The sequence below is a fragment of the Chrysochloris asiatica genome, unplaced genomic scaffold (assembly GCF_000296735.1).
Source record: "Chrysochloris asiatica unplaced genomic scaffold, ChrAsi1.0 scaffold00476, whole genome shotgun sequence".
Classification (NCBI taxonomy): Eukaryota; Metazoa; Chordata; class Mammalia; order Afrosoricida; family Chrysochloridae; genus Chrysochloris; species Chrysochloris asiatica.
Window position 1 is genome coordinate 380421 of NW_006408994.1, and position 6550 is coordinate 386970.

General features: G+C 38.2%; 1 pseudogene; it reads right to left on the minus strand.

The window, feature by feature from the left end:
• LOC102828925 overlaps nt 1-6550 on the minus strand; it is a 190744-nt pseudogene that overhangs the window by 84902 nt on the left and 99292 nt on the right.

Here is a 6550-nt window from a genome sequence, read left to right on the forward strand (position 1 = left end):
AAGAAGTGACTGGCTTACAAGCTTTCAAGAGGGAACCTAGATCCAGAGGGCATGGAGGAAGGTAGAATCTCCACTGAGTAGTATCCAATCTGTCTAGGCGGGACTGGTGAAAGGAAATGCCGATAGGTCTCTTGTGATACACTGGTGAACAATTGTTATCAGGACTGATTGTGAGGGTTGTAAACGTCAAGGTAGACATTTTGTGGTAAGGAGGGGAGTGATTAGCTTTGCAGTCTAGGAGTGGAGGTCCCTGGGACCATGAAGGGAGAAGAGTGGAGAGCAGAACCCTACCCAGAGAAGCAGTGAACCCTGAGATGGAGGCAGAGACGATGACATAGAGAAATGGAGCAGCTGGGGACTTTAGACCCAGAGAGGGAGAGGGTCTGTGTGCTGATGACTCGGGGGTGGGGGATGAGGAGGTGGGGAGCTTGGAGGGTGAAGGGGGGCAGGACTGTAGGATGTACCCTTTGGTTGGTTGATGATGCATGGAGGGGATCGTAACCATAACAATGAAACAATATAAGATAGGATGAATATAAAACTAATGTTCTTGCCTATAAACTATCACATAATTCACAATAAAACACTAAAAAAAAATTGTTCTTGAGATAGTCTCTAAATTCAGGTGAGATATGTTCAAGGTCATATTTTTACTCTCATGAGCTTCTTTTAATTTTCTTCAGCTTCAACCTGAACTTGCAATATGACCAATTTGTAGTCTGTTTAACAGTGGCCCTAATGAAGTAGTCAATTTGATTCCTGTGTATTCCATCTGGTGAGGTCTATATTTTTAATCACCTTTTATGTTGTATAAAAAAGGTTTTTGCAATGAGTAAGTCATTGCTCTTGCAAAATTCTATCACATGATTTCCAGCTCATTTCTATAACAAAGGCCATATTTTCCAACTACCTACCCTTCCTCTTTGTTTCTATCACATTCCAATCACCACAACCATTGCATTCCAATCAACACATCTTAATTGCATTTTTGATCAATTTCAGACTGAAGAAGTTGATAAAATTCTTGAATTTTACTATCACTGGCTTTACAATGATAAATTTTATTATCACTGGCTTTAGTGGTTGGTACGTATTTTTGAAAATTTGTGGCAGTAAATGATCTTGTTTTTAGGCATTTGGCTATTATCCTATCATACACAGCATTGTATTTCAAGAGAGAGCTTAAAATGTTTTGTTGGGTTTTGTTTTTGTTTTTGTTTTTTTATGATGAATGCTACACAATTCCTCTTGAATTTGTCATTCCTGGCATAGTAAACTATACAATTATCAGATTCAAAATGGCCAATACCAGTTACTTTCAGTTCACTAATGCCTAGAATATCAATCTTTACCTATTTCACTTCATTTTTCACAACTTCCAGTTTCCCTACATTCATACTTTGTACATCCCATGTTCCAATTATTAATGGGCGTTTTTAGTTCTTTCTCCTTATTTTGAGTTGTGTCCCATCAGCAAATAAAGGTTCCAAAACCTTCCCTCCATTCACATCATTATGGTCAGCTCCATTTTGAGAAGACAGCACTTCCCTAGTCACCTTGTGAGTAACTTCTAAACTGAGGGGATCATTTTCAACATTGTATCTGACAATATTATGGGGATATTCATAAGGAACCTTGATAGTGTCGTTGGTTATGAATTGGGTTACAAATCACTAGGTCAGCAGTTTGTGTCTACCAGCCACTCAATGGAAGAAAGATAAGCTTACTTTTCCCATAAAGATTTTCAGTCTCAGAAACTATATAGGGTCACTATGAATTAGAGCCAACTCCATGACACACACCCACCACTATTCATGATGTTTACATTTTCATCACTATATCTGACACTGTTCTGATGCTAATCATAAGGTTTTCAGTGGCTAAACATTCAAAAGGAGTCTGCCTCTCTTTCTCCCTAGCCTTTCTTAGTCTAAAGTTCAGCTGAATCTTATCCAGCATGGATGACCCTGCTGTTCTTTAAAATACCAGTGGCATAGCTTCCAGCAACATGCAACCCACCACAGTATAACAAACTGACAGGTGCTTAGAGCTCAGGTTATATATCTCTGTTGTTTTGAATGATTCTTCATTTTAGTCATGCATTGCAAATCTGGCTTTATGCCAGTTCATCTCTAATTATTGTAGTTCAATACTATTAATGTAGTTGATGTCCCCCAGCCAAGGAGTTGTACTTTATCTTTCCCTGCATTTTGACCAGCTGATTTCTCTGAAATCTCAGCTCTTCAAAGTCTTGAATTTGAAGTTAGTGTGTCTCTTCCTCACTGGATATCTGAGATGGTGCTCTCACATCTGTCTGCATCTTGTTGCAAATATAGGAACTCTGTTTTTCAGTGTATTCAGTTTTCCTCTCAGCTTTATGGCCTTTTTTTCATTTGGTCTATATTGCTGTATTGTTATTATTATTATTTCTCTTTCTCAAACTTCATAAATCATACTAACTTTCTTGTTGCACTGCTATAAATAATCAGGCCAAATCTAGATCACAGTTTTACTTTTTGATCATGAATAATCTTTCTGTGAGTTTATATATATATATATATATAATCAGGCCAAATCTAGATCACAGTTTTACTTTTTGATCATGAATAATCTTTCTGTGAGTTTATATATATATATCAGAAGAGGAGAGTTTGTGAGGATAATTTAGGCCCACTGAAAAGTATGTATTGTCTGCATATAACATAACTTCTGTGTTATTTGACTCTATACTTTCATGTCTTTAAGCTATTTTACAACTCAGTAAGTTATAGATAACTACTAGCAATCCAAAATAATTCTTGTCTATAGACATGTTGATTCTGTTCTGTTTGGTAGAGGTTCAGCTGACTTCCCTAATTCCCTGTGGGGAAATCAGTTTTGCTTCCATTTGAATATTCTTTTCAATATTGCTGATCTATAAATATATCTGTTCTTTGGATTCTCTTTAAATGGTTATAACATTTGCTCAGTCCCCTCATTAATTGAGTAGAATAAAATATTTAACACATGTTCAGTTTTATATTTGTATAAGAATCGTGATTTTACATTTTAATGAAATTTAGCTTTAAACAAGGTTATGCATTTGTCACTAAGTATTGCATTAAGTATACTCCACAAATTTGCACAGTGTTTTAGTTACTGTTCCTTTATTAAATATTTTGTAACTTACATTATTCTTCCTTCTCTGATCTTTGAGTTGCTTGGAATTTATAACATTTTTATACATTTTTAGAATGGCTATATCATGCAGTAAAATGAACATTTTATCATTCATTGCATTTTGCTTTAAAGTCTGTTTTGTCTGATATTATTCTAGCTAACTGGCTTTCATTTGTTTGATGCATTAGTTATAGGCTGAGTTCTATTCACAAAGTGCCCCCTATAGTTTAAGTAAGAGATATGTTTATTTCTATGTAATCTGTAATGATCTGGAGGTGGGTCACATGGCGATACCTCTGTTCCCATAAGTCATCTAGGAACCCAGGATCCCTCTCTCTTCTCCTCAATTGATGACCTAATCACATAGAGAAAGCCTTTCTGTAGAACCAGCACCCTGAATACAGACTGCTAGACTCCTAACTGTAAGAAGACAAATACATTTATCTTAGTCAAAACCACCTATGGGGGAAAAGTAAAGTTGGGCTTAATAGTTGATTAGAGAAAAGAGCAGTGCAGACCTCCATCAGCAATAACACAGAATGCCAGATTAAGCAGATTCAGGGTATGGCCCCAAAACTCTTTATATGAACTACATATAAAGGAATATTTAGAAAGCTCAAAGGCTTACAGACAGTGGAATTTATAGCAGAAGCAAGAAAGGTGGTGTTTTCTGATCTGCGGCTCCCAGATGCTCCTGGAGTGGCCATATTGAGCATGATGGAGTGGATTAAGGATCAGAGGAGTGCTTCTACCACAGGCATCTGACTGATACTCAGAGATAAAGGTGTGGACATCTTTTTTTTTCCCTCTGTTCATTGGTCTCTCACTATGTGCATGCATGTACTCTGGTGACTAGAGGGGGTGCCTGAGTGAGTGGACACCCTACCGTCACCCTCGGAGGGTTCTACTACACATGTGCATAGTTCTGATCAGCAAAAAACACTAAGAAGTGTTAAGAAACTGCTTAAAACTGAATGGTCTCCCAAAACAGCTACAGCTGGTCCTGATCTGTTCATCTCTAGGAAGAAGTCCTGAACGGGGTTGTGGAGTGGAAGAGAGACAGACTAAAAAGGAAACAAGCCAAAAATTAAATCTTGAGTTACATCATAAGGCATAACAGTAACATCTTGAAATTTTTCAGGTGGACTTGAAGGCAAGAATCCAAGAGAGGGGCATTAAAGTCACACTCAAAAAGCTCTGTTAACATAGTGGTTACAAATCAGGCTGCTAATCTCATGGTCAGCAGTTCAAAATTACCAGCTGTTCCATGGGATAAAGATGAGGCCTTCTGTTCCCGTAAGGATTTACAGCCTTGGAAACCCTGTACAGGATCACTATGAGTCAGAATCAACTCCAGGCACATAACAACAACATATTATGCTACAGATTTTTCTTTTCTTTTCTTTTCTGCAAGTATAGACTATATTATCCAACCTGGGGTTTTGTTTTGTTTTTTTCTGTTGATGTTTTGTTTTTTGGTCCCCCTTTTACCTTCAGGGGGCTCTTTATCTCCCTACATTACCCAGGAAGTGACAGCAATTATGGTCATATAGCCAAGTTGCAATCAAACCTGTAAAATCCCACCATCCAGGCAAGAGCCAATACCAGCTTCTATATACCAGATAGATAACCAACACCTTCTACAGTTACTCTGAGTTAGTAATAAAAAAAAGTGAAGAGAGAAGTCCATCTCCTAATCACATCTGCCTGGAGGCAATCAGAAAGAATAATAATACATCAACATACATTCATCCACTTATTGAAATCACACCTAATTATCGAATATGGCCAAGAAACAGCCGACCATACTGGCACATGTCCAGAAACAAGATAGAGTAACTGAGACAAATGATCTGGAGGTAGACCTAGGCTTCACTTTGGAATGAGGGCAGGCTTTGCAATTGCCTGAGAAGGAATTCAGGAGAGTGATATTGAGATTCATCCAAACGCTCTACAAAGGGTTTGAAAATAAAAGGAAGAAATCAGGAAGGCGCTACAGAAACAATCAAATAAAATAGACACAGTATTGGAAACAATTCAAAAACAGCAAAAAGAGATCCAAATGATTAATAATAAAATACCAGAAATGGACAATACATTGAAAGGACAAAGGAATAGAATTGAAGAAATGGAAACCAGAACCAGAGAACTAGAAGACAAATATCTCAATACTGCTAAGATAGAAAAGCAAGCAGAAAAAAGGGATACAAAAGTCTGAAGAAAGTCTAAGATTTCTGTGGGACAACATGAAGAGGAAACACTTAAGAATTTTTGGTAGAGGAGGCAGGGCTTGATGACAGATAGGGTAGAAGTGCAGTGAGGAGCTCCATCAGCAATAACACAGAATACCTGATGAAGCAGGTTCAGGGGACAGTTCCAAAACTCTGAACCACATATATAGGGATATTTTAATAGTTTGAAGGCTATAGCCAGTGGAATTTGAGGCAGAAGCAAGAAATCTCGTACTTTCGAGCCCACCAGACTCAGTGGCCCATAGTCGCCATCTTGGGTGAGACAAAGTGGGAGAAGGATCAGAGCCACCACAAATTGACACTTGCCAGAACCTTGGAGATAAAGATGTGGACATTCATTTTTGTTTTTGTATCTGTTCACTGGCCTCTCACTGTCTGTGCACCTCAATTTTGGTGACTAGAGGGGGTGCCTGAGTGAGTGGATACCTCCCGACCCCCAGAGAGTTCTACACTTGCACAGAGATCTTCTCAAAATTTAAAGAGACAGGTTCCACTTAAAACCAAACAGCAGCACAAAATGGCCACAACTGGCCCTGAACTGTTTATCACTAGGAAAAAGGCAAGAATGGGGGTTGTGGAGTGGGAGAGACAGACTAAAAATGAAACAGGCTGAAAATTAAATCCTGAGTTATATCATAAAGAAAACTTTCCTAACATCCTGAAAAGCAAAATGATAAGCATTCAAGTTCAACGAACCACAGGAAAGGATAGACCCCAAAAGAAAATCACTGAGACATATCATCAATAAGCTTTCCAAAATCAAAGATAAGAAGACAATCCTGAAAGCAGCGAGGGAAAAGAGAAGCATTACATACAAAGGCAAGCAAGTCAGATTAAGTTCAGATCTCTCAGCTGACACCATTCAGGCAAGAAGGCAATGGGGAGACATACACAAAACCCTGAAAGAAAAAACTGCACACCAAGAATCTTTTATCCAGCAAAGCTGTCAATCAAATATGACAGTGTAATAAAAACATTCCAGGATAAACAGAAGCTAAGGGATTTTGCCAAAGTCAACCCTGCACTGCAAAACATCCTAAATGGAGTTCTTTGGACTGAGAACCAACAAGAACAGACAACAACCAGAGATTGACATACATGGCAGCACCACCCCAAACTCAATCAACAGATGAAAGAGT